Raw genomic sequence first — 20,167 nt, forward strand, 5'->3', positions numbered from 1 at the left:
AACAGAAACAAGTGGCGTGTCTTTGGGACCAGTAGAGTAGTCCAAGTGCACACACTCATTTCAGTCAGGCAGCCAACCTGCCTTCTGGCCCTATTCACACAGTGACTGGCTGCTGCTTGTCTGCCAACCTATCCCTGGACTGTGCCATGGTGACTTGTGCCCCCTAGCCTGCTGCCCCTGCTGACCCAGCATCAAAAACAATTCTGAATTGGTCTTACAAGAAAGTAGGTGGTTGTGTTGTATTTGGGTATTTGCTGCTGCCCTTTTGATGTCTTCACCGCAACTTACCATGGACCCGGTAATGGGCAAAAATGTTTCCCTCACAATTACGACGGCCGAAAATGCCGACTTTTTTTTAGACCCCCCTTACACCACATGTATATGTGGGTGGGGGCATATGATATAATATTATTACGGGGAGGATGCGGGCGGTCTCCCCCTGCATATATATTTGGTGTAAAGGGTTTTAAAAAAAATTAATTTAAAAAAGTCGGCATTTTCGGCCGTCGCAATTGTGAGGGGCGCAGTGATCACATAGATCCCATGGACCCTGCTCGAGTCCCGACCTGTATGACTAGTGTCTTCACCTCGGTATATGAGACTATTCAGCCCCATTTTTGGAGGGGTTTCTAGTCTACCAGTAGGAAGTACTCTGCCATATCCACGGCTACACCTACACATGTTGTGTATTGTGTGTAGCAACTACATGGGAAGACAGTTTGCCCATCGAGCATGAGCAGACTGTGTGTCACTCCCATCTGCTACTAAAGCCACTGCAACCTTTAACACAGGCAACCTGAAGTGCTTCAGGGTTTCGTGTGAAGATGGATCTTTCTTAGAGTGTTATGATCATGGGCCCCCTCAGTGTTTCCCCTCCCTGTGCACTGTCAGTGTGTTCTCTCAGCATGTTCTCTCAGTGTGGCCTCACTGCATGTTCTCTCAGTGTGGCCTCTCACTTTATCCTTTCTGTGTGTCCTCAGTGTACCCCCCTCCATTCATTATGCTATCTCAGTGTGTAATTTTAGTATTGTCTCACAGTGTGTCAACTCAGTGTGTCTTCTCAGAGTGCCCTCTGAGTGTGCCCTCTCAGTGTGTCCTCTCAGGATTTCCTCTTCGGCAGTCTGTCTTTTGATTGTGCCCAGTGTCCTGTGTGTGTACTCTCTCATTGGTCCAGTTGCAGGAGCCCATGGAATTCCATCTCATTCATTGATGCCCATTCCTGTCATCATTGCCACCCGGAACAGGAGTGAGAACCTCCTGAACAGGAAACTAACTGTGCCCAGTGATCACATTGCAGCAGCACCCTCAGGAGTAGTGGGAGTCTTTCATTTTGGGTCTGGGTCATCAGATGCCTAGGATCTCTATTCTAAGCTGCCCCTTAGTCTATACTTGGCTCGCAGCAGCAACATCCACAGGAAATAGCACCAGTATTGAGTTTGAGATGATAACATAGATGTACGCATCATCTGAGTATTCTGTTCAACAAGCTACTATTTCCTCCTAGATGGGGTTGAATTGCTGCAGTGCATTACATGCAACAGTAAATACTATTAAGGTAGAGTTCTATCCATTGCCAGGAGCTGCAAAATATTTTAAATGTTCACCTTCATAATCTCGCATTTAAGTCTGTGGTGGAAAATGAAGTGGGCTTTCATAGGCATTGATTTTATTTTGTATTTTATTTTTTTATTGTGCATTTGTTAGGTGCTTATACAGTAAATCAATTATGTTTCTAAGCACCCACAGGGAACAGGGAGGGAACATGGGATTGAAAACAATAAATACAGTGGAAGATAAAGACAAACCTACTATGCCTTGTGAGTATTCAGAGCGTGCAAGTGCAGCGAGGAGAGGGGAAGTGACAGTAGGGGTAGGTGCTGGAATGTCCGTGCTCGTGGGTGAGCAGAAGATGAAGTACATGGTATGATAAGTGATATGCGGCTTAGTGACGCATTGTGTAGATAGTGCAAGGATACAGGATGAAGGCCGGTTGGTGCCGAGGCAAACGCTGCCAGGTAGACAGAGGCTGGGGAGATTGGGTGTGGGAGGCCAGGACCCCGAAGGATACATAAGGGTCCTGGTCACCAATCACGGCAACCGTGAGATTAGCAGAGGAGGGAAGAAGGAAAGGAGGAGGTGAAGAGGAAAACCTTGAGGAGCTTCCGGAATTTGAGGAAGTCCTGCTCAAGACAAAGAGGAAGGGGGAGGCTGTTCTACAAGAGGGAGCCAGCTGAAGAAAGTTATCCACCTCCGGCCCTCTGCTTAGTGAAACGCTTTACAAACAGAGAGTTGGTGCCAGAGTACCGTATAGGTCTAGCGGGAGATTATTTGGTTAGAGAAAGTTGCAGATAGTGTGGTCCCTGTCCCCAGACAGCCTTGTGGATGATGGAGAGGGATGTGAATTTAATCTGTGCAGCAACCGGGAGCCAGTGAAGAATTTTTATGGCAGGAGAAATGTGGTCCCTGGGCTTAACGCCAGGGATAGGTCTTGCTGCCCTATTCTGGATTAGCTGGAGGAAGCTATATTCAAGAGAAGGATATTGCAATAGTAAAGCCTAGAGGGAACCAGGGCTTGGGTAACATTGACCCTCTGGGGAAAGTGAGAAAAGGGAGAATTCCTTTGAGAAGGAAGAGTTTAAAATGGGACTTCTTGGCAATGTTCTGAGAATGAGGGACGAAGGAGAGTGAGGAGTCAAAGAAGACTCCTAGGTATCTGGCTTCAGATGAAGGACCAGGGGGAGAGCCCATAGAGGATGGGCAGAGTGAGGGGAAAAAAGAGGGTGCAGGGGTCCCAATGGGAATGATCTCAGTTTTGCCCGTATGGAGGCAGAGATCGTTAGAAGTGCACCAGGACTGGATGGCAGATAGGCAGTCGGGCAAGATGGAAGATGCAAGAGGGCCAGAAGGAAGTTTGAAAAAGAGTTGTGTGTCATCTGCGTAGCACTGGAAGTGTGTGGAGAAGGCAGAAATGAGGAGTTCCAGCTGAGTAAGGTAAGTGTTGAAGTTCCAAGGGGAGAGGTTTGAGCCCTGGTGGACGCCACAGGTGGAGAAGGAAGTAGGTGAGGAGAAGGTGCCCAGAATGACTTGGGACAAATAGTTAGGAATGAGTTCAGCCAGTGATACCAAGGGTATCATGGAGCCATTTTATGAGGAAAGAATGGTTGACCGTGTTGAAGGCAGAGGAGAGATCGAGTAGGATTAGGACAACTAGAGAGTTAGAGTCCAGAGATGTGAGCAGTTCTTCACGGGTGTTCAGAAGAGCAGTTTCTGTGCCTATGGATGCTCGGAATCCAGATTGATGGTCCTGGTGACCACCAACAAGTTCAGTGTGTGAGGTAAGTTGTGGAAAGGCCAGCTTCTCCAGCAGTTTTCCAAGTAAGGGGGTGATAGAAACAGGAAGGTAGCTGGCTGGAAAGGTAGGGTCTTTCAGGAGGGGGCACACAAGGGAGGGCTTGAGGGCAGAGGGGAAGATCCAATGGCAAAGAGTGGTTGCAGAGAACAGTGAGTACAGGGGCAAGAGTGCCAATGTTATGCGAGCACTCTCAGTTTCCGTTTCTGGTCTAAAGAGGGCTTGTTTATTAAGGAGCCTACTGTATTCAAGATTGTCTTTGGTATCAAAATCGTTGATGTATACACGTTAGCAACTAAATTCCCTGAGCCAATATTCACTTCTAAGGAAGGCTGTAAGGAAGGCATGGTATCAAAATAAGACAGACACAAGTGACCACAGTTCAAGGGTGTTTATTGAACTTTATCAAGGGTATGCTAAATGCCTATCTAAACCTAAATCTAAAGATGGGAGCAAGCTACGACCATCGAATAATAATAACGCAGTCCTAGTGGAATCTTGTCAAAATAAAGGGGCCAATACTAAAGCAAAATTGATTGCCAATCCTTATCGCTAATTAACAACTAGTGTGGGGAAACTTTGATGAAAAAGAAAGAGGTGTTCACAAAATTATAAGTCAGGATGTTTAGGCCATTACCCTCCCCCATGTTTTCAACACAGGATGAGGTGGTTCACTTGAGCATAGCACACTCTTGGGCTTCTTCGGCATGAGGACACAGTTCTATTACCAACATCAGGGCCTTCTGTGCCCAATTCTCTTGAGGTATCGAAGTCTCTTGATTCAGAGGGCCTAATGAACAAAAACAACAAAATGCTTCTTTACAAATATTCAAGTCAGGCGATTCACTCTTCACCCTGGATCCCCTAAGCCGGGCTCAGATCCCTTTTCAACCACCATCTTTTGTTTGGATCCCCTCTTCCGGGCTCAGATCCTCTTATTCAATTCTTATAGAATATCTTTTCTTTGGTGACTCACGGTTCACCACAGATCCCCCTCAGCCAGGTTCAGATCCCTTTTCCACAATTAGTCTCCCTCTGCCGGGTTTGGACCAATTACAGTTCGCATTAGCTATCAAAGACTTTCAAATGTGTACAGGGTTTGGCTTGACCCGTTGCAGGACCACTTCGATTTTGCAATTCACATATTTTACACTCTCAGTTGGATACCTAACAGAGAACCTCTAGTGAACACCCTTCTGTCACCGGACCACTCTGTATATGGCATCTACCTTGGTTTCAAAAGTTCAGTCACTCCTTGGATATTCAAATATATTTGCATCGCTCATAACATACACCTTACTCTCGGTTCTTTGCAGATTTCTTCATACAATGTTGCCACTTACAGCCTTGGTTCTAACACAGGCCAGTCTGCTATAAGTCTCCCTGATTCACCGGCTGTGCTGACTTCACTGGAGCGGCTTTGTTGCAGGAACCAAGAACAGTACCTGGGCAACAAATGTTCCTCCCTGCCTCGACTACGATGAGGGAGTGCCCCGGGTATCTTCAACACACAATGCACCTTTTTTCAGCCTTAATTCCTGTTTTTATGTTTGTTATTCTTGAGTGCTCTTGAAAGCGGTGTTCTTCCTCTGAAAAGGCCAAATGCAATTCCTTCCTTGCAACCCTTTCTGGTCTTGCCGTCCTTCTCCTCCTATTAAAATGCCATCTCGGAACTGTTGCTTCTGAGTTTTGTCTTGCTCAGAGTGTGCTTTTGTGCTTCGCCTTTTATCCGTGCGGGGAAGTGTGATGGGAGTAAGGCGTGTGTAATTATCAGTAATTGCCTGACTCTGCCTGACCCTTGTGTTGGGACATGTCAAGTATATGGCTCTGGTGTTGGTCTGTTTTCTCTCACACTGAGCTGTCCGTGAATAAGTGTTTGTGTCGGGAAAGGGAAAGTGGTTGATTTCCTAGGTATCCGACTTTGTAGGATGGGAAAAGGTGTTACAAGGAAGGGAATACCGCCTCTCACCCTCCAGTGTTCCACTTACACTCCTCGAGGACCCCTCATCCAGATGATCCTCCCGTACTGGGCCAACTCAGGAACTGGATCCAAAAGTTGGCCATGTCCAGACATCTAGATGACAGATCCCTGGGGACTAGCGTGTGAAATACCTTCAGTTTTCTCACAAGGCACAGACTTGGTTTCTAAGATTGTTGGAAAAAAAGAGGCAAGTTTTGAAGCATCGTGCCACTATCCCTCTGGTAATGGTATACACATTTGAGGATGTGGTGAAGGAAAGTCTTTGCTTAAGATACACATCAATATATATACCAATTCTAGTAAATATGCAACTGGGACTGATAGAAACATCTGACTTCACTGCCTTGCCATCCAGCATACAGTATGGTGGTGAGGTATTGTTCATGTACCAGTGCTATGCTATAGTGTCACTTCCATTCTTTCTGAGACTCTCTGAGTAATCCCCATTAAGTTTGAACCAGGGTTCACCTCCAATGAATACAATCCTTGCTGTTTTGAATTATTGACTGTTAAAATGCAGCTTGCTGAATTCTGCTGTTGAAACGTCAGTTTCTGAGGTCTCAAGGGGACAGTGCATCTCTGCTAGAGGCACTTTGTTTCCACTCCCCTCTGGTCTTCCAGGCCACCTGGTGCTGCTTTGTATGGTGGATCCCGCAGTTTTGTCATTTTGCTCAAAGCACATCATCGACCAAAGGCGATTCTTCTCATACCTTCTGTTGCCCTCTGTGTCCCTTGTCCTCATCTGCAGATTTACAGATGAAAAACAGAGGGTTTAGCCCCAACCAATGTAACTCACGGAACGCTGCTATGCATGCACCGAAGGCGTTAACTGTGGGCAGCGCTTTAAAACCAGCAAAGTGTATTAGCGAGGAATGATTGCCTGTGCTTGTAGTCCTGACCAGCAGAGTAAGCCATACATTGTAGACATATGTTCTGTAAGCCTTATGCCCTTCATTTTAAGTTGCATTTTGAGGCATTGCCAACTGGCCCAACTTGTCAAACGAATTACGTTTTGATGTACTGGACTTTTAACCAAAAGCACTGAACATGTGGAGGGGCTTGCGATTCCATTTTTCCCAGTACGGGCTTGCAAGTCCAAGCTTGCAAAGTGCTGCTGGCTAACACTCCAAGAGCTTTAAAACATCAGAAGTGTACTCCCAATTTGGGTACTCTGGTCATTTGTTTGATGTTTCTCTGACTGGATGGTTTCAGAGATTGGGGGAAGGCAGAAAGGGCTGCAAGCAACCCAGGATCGTATAGATCCTCCTACACAGACGCCAGCTTCTCTGACAGCATGGAGGGAGCAGGATCTGTGAGGTGTCCAGTTTGCCTTCGTGGGATATGAAGCATTTTTGTGAAGAGGGTCTATAGTTATGTTCATGCAGAGTCTATTTAGCACAGTGATAGCAACCTCTCAATATTTGGGGATGGAGCTGGTGATTTGCCCTCACTTGCCTATTCTCCTCCACTAGCCTTGTGACCATGCCTCACTGTACTGCAGCACTACTCACCCGCACAGGCTCTTATGGCAACCCCCCACACTGTTCTGCACAAGATAACTTTTTGTCTCTCACCAAACGTACACACATGTATAAGCTTCTCAACCCAGCCAAAGCCTTTGTCTTGCCACAGCCCTACCAGACCCTCTGCTTCTTTTCAGTTCCTGCATAATATTGAATTGGAGTGCAGACTTGTGATCCATGGTAAACAACCTTTAGTGTAATCTTCAGTATTTACTTGAATCTGCTACTTGCCATGTTAATGATGTTTTTTCATGAAGCGCATTTGCCACAGTGCTGTACATACAACATATTTACATACAATTACTATCCCAACCGCAGTTGGTACTGATTTATCAACCTCGGAAAGATGAAAGACTGAGCTGCCCATGCCGGGATTCGAACATGCAACCTGCAGATCACAAACAGTTCGCAGCAGCGAGCGCTCAACCCACTGAGCTGTCTGACCGGCTTGTTGAGCACACCCTTAAATTACTCCCTAGCAATAGTTATTAGTTATACCTGAAAAAATAAGGAAATGGTAGTGATCCCAACCTCTCTCTGACCTGACGGGCGCGATGGCCCCTGAGGAGCACTTCTCCCCCCCTGGCATCATAACCTGGCTCTGCCACTGGGTAGAGACCTCAGATTGAACCAAGTAATTACTCCAAAATGTATCTGTTTCTACGAAAATGGCCACGGACGTTACCCTGTACAATGGATTTTCCACATTGGGGGGAGCTGACCACGGGGGAAGGTTTTAGGCAGGTGGAACCCTAAACGTGCATACATTAAGGTCAGTGACCCACACTGAGGTCGGTAAAAAAAGCCATCCTGGTGAGGGGAGGAAATCTCCCAGGAATGGCCAGCCCAAATGTGGAATAAGGATATCTACTAATACAAAGAGCTTTATAATGGTTCCCCTACATGGGCAATCCCCAGGATCGTTAACGTATGGATGCAAATGCAGTGGAAATTTAAAGTAGCTAGCGAATGAGATCAGTAAACTCAGGGAGTAGCGCATTTGGCTGCCATTGTCCCCGATCAAGGGCACCAGTTACTTAAGGTCCAGAAAGAGTCGGCCCCCCATCTACCAACCTGCTGACAGAAAAGAAAGCTAAACAAGTACCAGTTAGGGGGCTGCTTGCACGGCATAATCAGTATGATACTAATAGCAACAGAGGCGGGGAAGAGATGGCAAGAGTCAAGGCTATAAATAGGTTGGAAAAGATCCCCAGTGGGCAAAGTCAATAACAGACACCATTAACATACAGATATCTACCCACCCGCCAAGGAGATAGGGTAATGGCACGCAAAATCTTGAAGCCAAAATTAGATGAGCAGGTCTGAGCACTTATAGAGATAAAGTTGGGGATATGAATAGTGTGATTGTTCACATGTGTAATGTCCCCAAACTAAGACTAGGTACATTCGAGAAAAAAGAGATGCTGATCAACAACAGCATTCACTGGCTCCATCAAGTTAGGGGATGCATCTCTTTTAGTCATAAGAGAGGATATCACTTTTTGCAAAAGAGAGGCTATGCCAAATGGTCAATATGACTCTATTCAACTAACATTAAAGGAGAGACATTGGTTGAAGGGTTATTGGGAATTCAGTCCAGAACGTATTCTCCACCAGGGACTTCAGTCTCACTGAGAGCCTTCCCCTCTAGTGAGCAGCAACAAAAAATACTTGTGCAACCAACAAATAGTGCTAGGCCCAATTTAGCCCCAACAGGTGAAGGGCTGGAAGAGGTGGATTGATATCCTGCCCCCCATGCCCAAAGGTCCCATTACATCCATGAGTACAAGGGTGCTATCCTGGAATATCGCCAGGATAGAAAGGCACCTGAACGACCCAGACTGGATTGCCTTGATTCATGACTGTGAGGTAAAGTGTATCCAGGAAACCTGGGCCAACTACCAATTGAGGTAGAGGGTTCAAGGCATTCATTCTCCAGCATCGAAAGGTGCAAGAGGGAGGCCATTGTGTGGGGCTATTGACCCTGATGGCAACAGAACTGGGGTGGCAAACAGAAATAAGTGATCTGGGTTCATCCGATCTCCAATTGGTGATCAGTAAGAACAGAGAGGGGCATACTGTAATCATATTTAATATATACAATAGACCACATGGGACAAACCCTCAGGGGACGCCAGTACTTTTACAGGAATTGATAGAAAGCTGGGAGCATGAGAAGCATGGGAAACTCCACATTTTAATCAGGGGTGATTTGAAATTGCAGTTTGAACCCCTGAAAGAATTGGAAGGGTTATGGAATGAAATATCTTCATCATGGGAGATACCAGCAATAGAGGCTAGCTATCCCTTCAGGGTTAACAAATATGCACTAGACACAGCCCCCGAATATTGCAGGGACTAAACTTAAAGGCATGCAATGGGAGGTGCAGTGGCGACTGACCCGGCAGGAATACCTATTTGGGCTTGAATGTTCCACATGCATAGATTTTATCCTTGTGTTAACGAGCATTTGGGAACTTGTGGAAGATATTTGTATCATTGATCGAAAGCAATCCTAAACCGCTTTTGCTGTTAATGAGAGCAGCTGGAAAGTGGGGCATTATGTTGGCGCCGGCTGTGCCAATTAGGATCTCCGGAAAAGCCCGGCATGTCATCAAGTGGGATTACATTGAGCCAATGAACTTCTCATCTAGTTGCAGAAATGTGGTGCAATTTGTGGAGGCCCAGAACTGCCCGTAGCGATTTATTTTGAAATGGATGTAGCTTAGCTAGATTGGATGCAGATGTGCCCTTGAATATGCCCTACAAATCTGACCTCCGTATCCGCTCCATTCCTCTGCCTCCTACTGAGGGATATGAAATGCTATTACTTAAATTTAAGGGCCTCATTCTGCGGCTGGCGCAAAGGGATTACAGGCACCGGTAAGGACACCGGTGCCAGTAATCCCTTTGCGCCCTATTCCGAGGTCCCTCTAAGTCTGCCTGGTCTTACCAGGCAGACTTAGCCGGAGCCGCAAAGGGTCCAGGGAGCAAATAACGCTATCACAAATTGCGGTACCGTTATGTGCACCTTCCCCATTTCCATTGAGCCTTATGGGGGCTCAAATGTGAATGGGGAATGGTATTTTCAATGGGGAGTTACCGGTCCCGCAAAGGTCCGAATAGACCGGTAAGTCCCCATTGAATGAGGGCGGACTCGGTACCGTTATTGGAGTAGATGAAACTAACTTTGAACAAGTAAACCAATATGATTACCTGGGAATAATGTTTACTGATAGTGAGGCATGGTCCGCATAGTCCAGAAAGTCCCAGGTTAATCTGAAAATAAAGTGGCAGTTTAGGAAAGATTTTCGTGAAGCATGTCGAGGGAACTGCATCTCCTACATCAATATCTATAGACTACAGACTGCCTCTGCTGCTCTCTACGGAGCTGAAATGTGAGGATATAGCAATTTGAAAAAGATGTTTAGGCTACCAAGGAGATTTCCACCATGCCCCGTTATTGCTGGAATACGGTTTAGAATCAATTGTCTCGCAGATAGCCTGGAAACCAGTATTATATTGGGCAAGACTCTGGAGGACTCCAGAGCTGAGAAAATATCAAGAGGCTCTAATGGGTTTGCTCAGATTTCCAGGAGGGAACTTGCTGCCATGGCACAAATATGTAAGGCAGCAGTTATGTGCACTGGGCCTAAACGAACTTTGGCAGAGACCACAGAATGTAACTTGCAGTATCAAAAAGGAGGTGAAGTTGGCTACCCGATGTATGAACAACTTGTAAGCTTGTGCCTACATTTGAAAGCAGGATTGAACTATTTGACTGTGAAAACTGACCAGTGCACTGAGCAATACCTTGATCTAATATCTCCAGCCTAAGCTCGGACACTATTCATGGAATTCAGGACTGATACTCTCAAGGTTGCAAAATGTACACAAGGTTGGAAAGATCATACGTCTGAAACTTGCCCATTGTGTGATGCATGCTCGGAGACAATAGTGCATTTTGCTGTTATTCTGCAAGAAATACAAAGATTTAAGAATAATATATGTGTTGCCATTGTTTAAGAAGGCTCATGTAAACAGGGTCACATAAGCCCTAAAACTGTGTTAATCAACAAGAATTGTTAATGCTTTTTATTTTGTCACCAGATTTATTTGCTGAGCTTGGCACAGCCGGACCTATTTGATTGGACATTTGAACTAAGTCTGACTATGCAAGGTTTGTATCATATTGTTGTTTTTAAACCATGGCCCACGGCTAACTTTCTTTTTAAAAATGTATTAGTCTTTGTAATGGACAATCCTTGGTTCCCGGATGTGATAATCATGAAATGTATGATAAATTATGTATGCTAAAGACAAACTGTTGAATAAAGCAGAATAAGTATTTAAAAAAAGATATGGGAAGTCATCCCCCAAACTGACAATTAAGGCAAAGAGCCAGAACATAAAGGGAAAGAGGTGGTACCTTGCCCCACAGTTGCAGAAATTATGTCAAGGAAGAATATGGCATTGGAGACCTTAAAGCCAAGAAATGACATGACACAGAGTCAGAAGAAATTGCCAATGCAAGGAAGGGCCCAGACTGGGGGTACAACATCACCAATGCCAGTGTTTCAATCCACTAATCCCAGGGATCGGGCTACCTCTTTAAAACCCCATTAACTAGGGGATTCACCTTGGGCAGGATTTCAGCTCAATGTAGCAGAATCAAATCACACCCCAAGTCACTCACCGCATGGACCCTACCAGCAGGATTTCAGCTCAATGTAGCAGAATCAAATCACACCCCAAGTCACTCACCGCATGGACCCTACCAGGCTTTGGGAGTTCAAAGGATGTTTAATCCTACTATGATGACCAATGGGAACAGTAATCAAATGGAACCAAGATATATAGATAGATTCACTGAAACAGACACTCAACAAAGGGAGCAATATCAGCCTAATGAAAGACCGAATGTGACATAAAATCAATGCTCCTATGCTCAATGAACAGCACAAGGAGGTTATGGGCAAAGAGTAACACCACGTTCCCCATCCCTTCCTCCATCATGGGAATTCAGGGGAATTCAGTCACCTGAATTGAATTAGAGTAACCAAAAAGGGCAGGACCATTTGACCAAATCTATGTAGGCCCAGAGCACAGACAGATGATTTCCGGGATCAAGAAATATTTCAGAGACTAGAAGCACAAGTGAAGATGCTTGCTGAGCAAGTAGGAAGACTATGTGATAGCCAAAGAAGTCACCAACAGATGACAAATCAGAATGAAGATCATAAGAGTGACATGGCCCAAGGAACCAGTAAGTGACTAGTTAGGCAAACACCCCACAATGGAGAACAGGCACAAAATGATACACCATTGGATAAACACACAGGAATGCACAGTAGCTTCGATTTTGAGAATAAGGTTTGCAATGACATTGGAAATAGAAACACATACAAGAAAGGGATGTGGTTTAACCTAGAGTTAAACCAAATTATTGACTCCATTCATGTGTATGAGGATATTGAAAAGCAAAGAGAAAATGCACATGGTGACCCCACAGAATGGCGGGAATAAACACAGAATAAAAAGAAGCATATTGAACATGGCGAGGATGAGGTGAAGACAAATGAACAAATAATGGATTGTGAGAAAAAGGAACATCACCTGTTTAATGCCTTGTGTCATTCCATTCAAAAAGTGCAAATGAGAGCACAGAACACATCAGAAACAAGTGAAACAGAAGTAAATGAAATGACTAGAGGGGATAGAGTAAATACAAAAGAGGTGATGGAGTTCCATTACCCGATGAATGTAATGCTGTTCTTGTTTCCACAGAGGAAACAACTCCTCAAAGAACACATGAATGTGTGTCCCTAGAGGAATATTTTGTGCCACAGATGTTCGAGGTGCAGTTAATAGGTAAAGTACAAGTGCAAGGTGAGTTTCAAAATGTTCATGAGAATGAGTTAGCGAAAACACAGAAAAGTCATGCACCATAGAGAAGATAAGTGATGACAGTGAGAACAATGTGGAAAAATTACATAAGGTATTGGGTGAGAACTCAAGCAGGTTCATTATGTAGGGAGACCAGCCAATAGCAAAACTGAAGATGGAATCACAGGACAGAAAAATAAACAAAGAAGGCAGGAAAGTTGAAAATGAGACGGTCAAAAAGGGGTGTGTGAGTAGTCAGAAAAGAAACTTTGACACAAGTTAGTAATGGTTTTAGCTATAGATGTCGTACGGAGCAGGAGCTCCTGCTCCTAGAGTACGCAGGAGCAACGCGATTCCTACAGAATATGCTAATTATCCTTCGAGGTAAGCCCGTGGGCCCTGCACACCTCCCAAGCCTCTAAAATATACTATCTGCTAGCCTAGTATATTACCAGCAGCATTATTTACTGTGCAGCTGCGATCGCTGTTATTACCCCCTTTTGAGATCTCCAGCGACTTACTCAACTTGCATTCTGAACCGCGAGGATTCGTAAATTACAACATCTAAGATGGCCGCTGCCTCTTCACACCAGGCTGCGACTTCCTGATGTGCTCCTTGCTCCCCTAGCTGATTGTGCCTCCTCCAGTGCCTTTTTACCCAATCACCTACAACCGACAGGCACAGCCGACCCGCACACAAGGCACCGCAAAAGGCTCCTGTCGTGGTCGTCCGGGGCCAGTGGGCCAGAAATGCTGAATCCTGCATAATCGGCTCATCCGGTAAAACTGCCCTTCTTGGCATTGCCTTCTCTGTACTAACACTCCTATGCTCTGCCAAGGCAACAGCCTCATACTTCCCTCCTTATTTGAATTTGCCCTCCACGACATTTCAGCCTTGTCTGACACGTCCGGCTCTCATGTGATGCTGCATCTACCGCAGGTCCGCACCTCAGCAGGCCAACGTAATCGGGACGGTCGCTGAATCAGTATCATTGCACAGTTTCTCATTGGCGACACACAGTGTATCACTATACTATATGTTCTGTTGTATGGTTAAACATCTTTAGTGCTGATTTTTCAGACATATATACTTGATTTAATTTATATCTATGCTCTACTACTAACCGTAAAACTGTATTATGCTGCATCTGGTGCACCCCATCCTGGACAATATGATGCCACGTATTCTTTTCAGAGTGTATGGTTAAATATCCTAGCGCCGACTACTCAGGCAGATATGCATGTACATTTCTTAATTATACCTATGCTCTACTACGCATCTTTAAAATTGTATTATGCTGATTCCTGAAAAACTTGTACAATATGATGCCACATTTTCAATGAGATATAGCTTTACTGCCAAATCCAGCTAAACCATTGTACTTGCCAAGTCCACTGCTATCCCCCTGATTTCCACTACATTATTCGCTCCTGCCATTTTTGATCTACCACACGTACTACCATTCTCACTACTCCACTCTTTCCACTGCCCCTCACATCATGAAGCGAAAAACTTTTCCTAGCCAACACACTACATACTTTATGACTCTCCCATTAATTTTGGTTTGCCTAACATCCTCATACATTATCATCCAACTTGCCACCAATACCTATTCTGCCCACACATACCTCCATTCATCTAAAATGACTGTTCTGGTCTAAACTGAGCACATCAGCGACACACAGTCACCTTTTTACACAATAATGGAATCACAGCACACCTCTACTCACCCTCCCAACTCACCCACCAGACTCTATAGACTTAGAACACGCACTCAGCAAATGCTCACTCTCACCCGCCCCACACACACTACCTGCAGAAACACCAGACTTGGATCCCATTCCCTTATCAGACACCTTTCACCAACACTAGCCCATCCACACACAAAGTAACGTCAACACAGCCTATGGCCAGCTTACCATCCCCTTCACGCACTCCCTCCCCCGGCCAAAGATTGCAAAGTCATACTGGATCCATACAAAAAATGACAACCTTCTTTTCTTAAATGCGCCCTAGTCAATGCTCGTTCCCTCACTGCTCATGCACTAGAAATCAACGATCACCCACTCAGTCAAGACCTAGACATTCTATGCATCTCTGAAACATGGCTACATGAGGCTTCAGGCCCTGCTATCACTCTAGCCCTGCCACTAGGCTACACCATTCTCAGACAGAATAGAACTTCCAAAATAGGTGGGCGGGGGTTGCACTAATCTACAAAGAGGCAATATCCATCAGGTCTACATCAGGTCTACACCTCAGCTCACTCATCAATGTCCATCTCCTTTACAGTCCACCAGGATCTCCAGCGGACTTCCAGGGGCACATAATCCACTTACTTAGTAACAACCTTAAAAGTCCACTAAAACACTACTCTTAGGTGACCTTAACATAGGTCTCAATGACCCCAGTGACAAAGCTGCTAGATCACTCCTCAATGACCTCTCAAATCCTTAACCCTACCCACGCCAAAGGTCGCACCCTTGATTGGATTGCTAATCATAATTGTAATTCATCGATCACGTCCAATCGTGCCTATCCTTGGGCAGATCACCATTGCATCCAATTGTCTATACCCACAGCCTCCAGCTTCAAAATCACCACGCCCGCCCCACCACGCTAGCAAGACGCTCCAAAAAACGTACAGTGGATAATATCCGACCCTACCTCAACATCCCATGCCTAGCACCACCCTTCTCACAGGACCCAATCATCCTAGCAGATATCTTTACAGACACCCTCTGCAAGGCAGTAAACATTGTAGCACCTCTAGAATGTGAAAAAGAAAAAAATCACTTCACTCAAATTCGTGGTTCATTGAGGAACTGCAAACTATGCACTCAAGTAAGCGACTTGCCCTTAAAATGTGGCAATCTAACCCCTGTGACTCCACCAGAGACAATTTTAAATCAGTGGCGCAAATTTATAAAGAAGCTATCTTCACTGCAAAATCCAATTCTTTTAACCTACAAATATCCAATGCCAACCATCAAACAAAATAACTATTCACCATATTTAAGGAACTCACTGCAGTGCCCACCAGCACATATGAAATCATTAAGGACAACGCTTGGTGCACAAGCATCCAAGCTGCTATGCTAAATAAAATAGACCTCCTCCAAAATAAAATCCAGGCTCACTATAAAGCTATACAAAACCAAAACATGCCCGCACAGACCACGCCTGCAGACATCACATCCCACTTCTCTAATCTCTCCTTCAAGGACATCGAGGAACTCGAAGTTATAGACCTTCTCAAACACCTAAAACCATCACTCTGCAATGGGGACATCTGCCCTCCTAAGATTGTAAAAGACTGCGCCAAGGACATTGCCCCTCTTCTCACCGCCTTCATCAACTCCTCATTTAATACTGGCATTGTCGCCGCCAGCCTTAAAGAGGCATGGGTTCACCCGTTTCAGAAAAAACCTACGCTAGATCCCACACAGCCTAACAACTATCGGCCCATAACCACTGTACCGTTCCTTCTTAAACTTCTGGACAAAGCAGCTCATACTCAAATCCAACTGCAACTTGATACTATCTCTGTCCTAGGAAAAAGACAGTCTGGATTTCGCAAAGGGCAGAGCACCGAAACTGCACTATTAGACTTAAGAAAAGAAATTACCCAAATCCTAGACAAAGGTAAGCCTGCCCTCCTCCTCCTCTTAGACCTCTCGACAGCTTTCGATTTGGTTGACCACAAAACTCTCACCACTCACCTCACTCAAGCAGCTCAATTCTCCAAACAAGCAACCTCATGGATTACGTCATTCCTAGAAGGGAGAGCAATGAAAGTTTTTTTCAAAAACAGCAAATGCAGCACCCTCCACAATTTACTGTGGAGTCCCTCAGGGCTTGTGTACTGTGCCAACACTGTATCATTTTTTTACAAAGCCCCTTTTTTATAAGCTTGATGCACTTGGGATCGCATATACCAACTATGTGGACGATACCCAAGTACTTCTACCGCTAACTGGCTCATACAACCTTGATGCGGCTGCTCTATGCCAAATCTACGCCACCATCCAGGCTTGGATGGTGGAAAATGGTCTATGCCTAAATGTATATAAGACCGAGATTCTCATCCTGGGTCAAAAGACTACGTTAGCAAAACTAGACTGCCTCTATTCCAACTTTAATATAGATAATTCCATCATCCCCGTCCTAAAGTCTGTCAAGACCGTAGGGGTTCACATTGATGCCACGCTATCCGTGAATAAGCAAGTCAATGCTATAGCCTCAGCCTCCGCCTTAAGCACCAACTCATCAATGCCATCAAAACCTTCCTAACCAAGTCTAACTGCCTCTCAATTACCAGAGCCACTATAGGTGCTAAGTTAGACTACTGTAATTCACTCTTAGCAGGCACTTCCCTAAAAAATGTAAACAGACTACAGATCACCCAGAACAACGTGCTAAGAGCAAAGACCGCATTACATTTAAAATTCTCACTACAGCCCACAAATGCGTCAACTACGCAGCACCTTAATATCTATCAGAAACTCTCTGTAGAGCCACCTCAGCAAGACCCATTAGAACATGCTATACAAATCAACTCACCATCCCTCGCATCAACAAGGCCAAGGCAGGAGGGTAAGGCTTCCCAAACATAGCTCCAAAGCCATGGAACGCTCTCCCTACTTCTCTCTGAGCAGAAACCTCTCTCCATGCCTTTTGGAGGAATCTGAAAACTTCACTCTTCAACTAACACTCCCCCTCACATCTTTTCACCCACAACCTGCCATTTACCCCACCTCCTTCCTTTAATTGCTGTATATACTGATAAATGTTGGATTTTTATCAGAAACCTGTCAAATTGTAAACCTGCTGCTACTGTAACTAAGCAAAGCTCTCCTCGTGTAACAAGCACCACGTTGCCCAAGGGCTGTTGTGCGTTCTACAAGTGTGAATCAATAAATAAATAAATTATTAGTCTTTTATTGATGAATAAAAATGGTTTGGGAAAATGCCTCGCTGTCCTGGTACTAGAGGTGTTTCCCTACCTGAACTGAAAACTAAGGATCTGTCAGTGTGTGAATGTAAAAAAAAAAAACGTTCTGTGTCCTATGTATTATTGTGACCCTGACATTTGAAAGAAATGAACTTTAAAGTGAAAAGGATAATGGGGGTCATTACGAGTGTGGTGGTAAGGGGTTAACGGCACTGGTAAGGATGATGGTGCCGTTTACCCCTTACTGCCGCATTCCGAGGTCCCTTAGCGGGTCCCACTAAGGCCCTCTGGTAAAACCAGTCGTCCTTAGCGGGAGCCGCTAAGGGACCAGGGAGATAATAACGGGCCCCTAATTTACAGGCCCGTTATTAGCTCCCTCCCCATTCCCATTGAGCCCTCTGGGGGCTCAATGGGAATGGGGAAGGGTTTTTTGAATGGGAATTTACCGGGTCTTCCAAGGTTGGAATGACCCGATAAGTCCCCATTCAGAGAACCCGGATCCGGACACGACTTTGGAGGCAGCCATGGTGCTAATAGCTAATAGCACCATGGCTGCCTCCAAACAGGTATTGACCCCCAATGTCTTTGGCCTTCAATGTTCTAGAATCATTTCTACACCCTTATTCAAGGAGAGCGGGTTGTTGAAACTGCATCACTCTAACAGCTACCTGTTTAATGTCAAAATGGTTGGAATGTATACCTGCTCCAGATTCCAGTGCACAGACTGCAGCTACCTTGTTGGCGAATCATATATTTTCCAGGTTTGGGTTGACCCAGAGAAAAGAGTCAGACGGTGGCAGCTGTTTTACTAGTGTGGTGATAACCAAGATGTGGCACATTATAGGGATATAGAGGAAGTTATATGTTTCATATCGGCTCTCCTCTGGTGGAGGAATGGAGAGATGCAGTGGATCAATAATGGAGATACTAAAAAGGTTTGTGGCTGAATCAGAGTCTAGTTGGTATTTATGACTTCCTTTACTGGCCATGGCCATTAGAGCGACACCATCAAAATCTACAAATCACAGTCCACATGAGATAAGCTCAGGCAGGAAGATGGTACTTCTCCAACATTTATTCTACAGGACCAATGAGCAAGTCTTGGTAAATGCATCCACAATTCATGAGTATGTTGAAGAGTTAAGAAAGCATTTTCAGCAAACATTTGCATTCACACAGTGAAATATACAAAAGCAGATGGGGGTGCCAAGCCATACTATGACAGGAAGTCATCTGTCGGGGAGTATGGGATAGGTAACCAGGTATATAAGTTCAAGTTTGCAAAAGGACACACCAAGAATTCTAAGTTCATGACGTCCTTACATGTCTCATTCAAAATTGTGGATAGAATTTCACCTGTGTTGTATGGAATACTTATGAAGGAAGGCAATATGGCTTTGGAACAGTTTGTCCATGTAAATCAAATAAAGCCTTTACACCTAAAACATTAAATAACATGAATGGAACATCCAGGAGAAACCAACAATGATTGAAAGGTGTAATGATTATCACTTCAGAGACAAGGATGCACCAGGGGACCTAGGTGAGTAAATCAATGGTTCACAGGAAAAAGCGTTGACCATGACAGGTAATTAGGTGTGTTAAGTGTATCTGGAGGAATGCATGGTTAAGGCATTAATTTTAAAAAAAGGGGAAAAAACATTGGATACAATTATTGGTGCTTCGTACTTAACCTGTCTGCCTCTCTCCTCTGTTATGGAACATGGTTACCTTGTTTCACTCCAAAGAGCTTCACTGGAGCCTGATGCCCACGGAGGAGTCCGGGGGCAAGAAAAGGAGGAGTCCCTCATTTATTTATTTATTATTCTTGTATTGTAATGCGTCAAAAGGCCACAGGCATCAGGGTGCAGAACAGAGGAAGAAGTGAAGAACCTAGAGAAGGAAATTAATCAAAAAGAACTGTCTTCAGCTTTTTCCTGAAGGCTGAAAGGTTTTTTTCCACCACAAGGTCGTTTGGGAGACCATTCCACAGATGTGCCGCCTGTACCTGAAATGATTTCTAAGGTGGAAGAAGATTGGTGGCCACAGAGGGTAAGACCAGATGTCAAGACAGCAATTCACTCTTCATGGACAGAAGAATAGGGCCAATACCTTTTTTTAATTATTTAAGAATGTTTTACTTATGACATGCCTAGATACGTGGACACGGGCCATATTGGCATATGGACTAGTTTTGATCGAGTCTGGGACAACATGAGGCATTGTGATGGATGATGCTCCCGGATTCATATTAGGCAATAGACGTATTTTGAATCAAAATATTTATACAAAAGTGTAAATCCGGTTTTAATTTTGGAAAGAAGTTTACATTTTACAGAGGTTAAATACGCTCAAGTGAAAAAGTCGATTGAAATAAATAGGGAAGGACCTCAAAGAGACAGAAAAAAAGATATTAGCACAGGTGGACAAGACTTTCATGAGTAAATCAAGTGCTAAGAAGAAAAGGGAATGT

Source organism: Ambystoma mexicanum, chromosome 6q (assembly GCF_040938575.1).
Source record: "Ambystoma mexicanum isolate Mex_15411 chromosome 6q, UKY_AmexF1_1, whole genome shotgun sequence".
NCBI classification, from domain to species: Eukaryota; Metazoa; Chordata; class Amphibia; order Caudata; family Ambystomatidae; genus Ambystoma; species Ambystoma mexicanum.